At 45.5% G+C, this 1,061-nt stretch overlaps 1 pseudogene; it reads right to left on the bottom strand.

Annotated features, from left to right (window-relative positions):
• Positions 1-243: 243 nt before the first annotated feature.
• LOC145297216 (U2 spliceosomal RNA) lies at positions 244-411 on the bottom strand (annotated as a pseudogene).
• Between the last annotated feature and the right edge of the window lie 650 nt (positions 412-1,061).

Genomic DNA, 1,061 nt, shown 5'->3' with positions numbered 1-1,061 from the left:
AAAATTACTATGGACATTTATGTATTAAAATATAATTTGTGACAAAATGTCAGGAAAAACTAATGGACGGTTATCCGTCAATCATCCGGATTAACAGACAGAAGGACCCATTGAAAACATAGGCCACTCTGATAAATCGGGGGACAAAAATGTTACTCCATACCCCATGCATAAAAAAACGTGAATGTGTTACAGACCGACTGATGGAGTGACTTGCATGCGACTAAAAATGCCTTAGCATGGAAGGGTTTCATTTCGATTGCCAAGTAATAGTTACAAATGTATGTGCAGCATCTGTTAAGAACAGATACTACACTTTGAAGTGGGCAAGGAAAAGTTACAAACATAAATACAGCATGTAGTAAGAACAGATACTACACTTTGATCTTGGTCAAAAGGCCAAGGAGAGGTTAATTATTTGCTCCCCCACCGAGCAATTTAGGCACAAGGCAGATTTTTAATGTGAAGAGTGAAGGGGAAAATGGGGACCAACTCCCCGGGGAGTAGGGAGCTGGATAGTGACAATTGGTATGAAGGGTTTCCCCTACATTGACCAAGGTCTTATCTGTGGGGTCGCCCCCACATAGGGTCTTTGCTTGCAGTATCTGCCGGAACAGATAGTATTTATTTGCTCCCCCACCGAGCAAATTAGGCACAAGGCCGATTTTTAATGTGAGGAGTGAAGGGGAAATGGGGACCAACTCCCCGGGGAGTAGGGGAGCTGGATAGTGACAATTGGTATGAAGGGTTGCCCCTACATTGACCAAGGTCTTATCTGTGGGGTCGCCCCCACATAGGGTCTTTGTTTGCAGTATCTGCCGGAACAGATAGTATTTATTTGCTCCCCCACCGAGCAAATTAGGCACAAGGCCGATTTTTAATGTGAGGAGTGAAGGGAGGGGGAAGGGAAAAAGGGGACCAGCTCCCGAGAGGTGGGAAATGGGAGCTGGTTTAAGGTCAGGCATGTGGGGTTGCCCCCACATCTGGTCTTTGCTAGTCAAAGCTTGCAGTATCTGCCGGAACAGATGGTATTTATTTGCTCCCCCACCGAGCAAATTAGG

The sequence above is a fragment of the Euprymna scolopes genome, chromosome 17, assembly GCF_053919585.1.
Source record: "Euprymna scolopes isolate OS-2025 chromosome 17, ASM5391958v1, whole genome shotgun sequence".
Classification (NCBI taxonomy): Eukaryota; Metazoa; Mollusca; class Cephalopoda; order Sepiida; family Sepiolidae; genus Euprymna; species Euprymna scolopes.
Note: the sequence above shows the minus strand (reverse complement) of the source record. Positions and strands in the feature narration are given on the sequence as shown.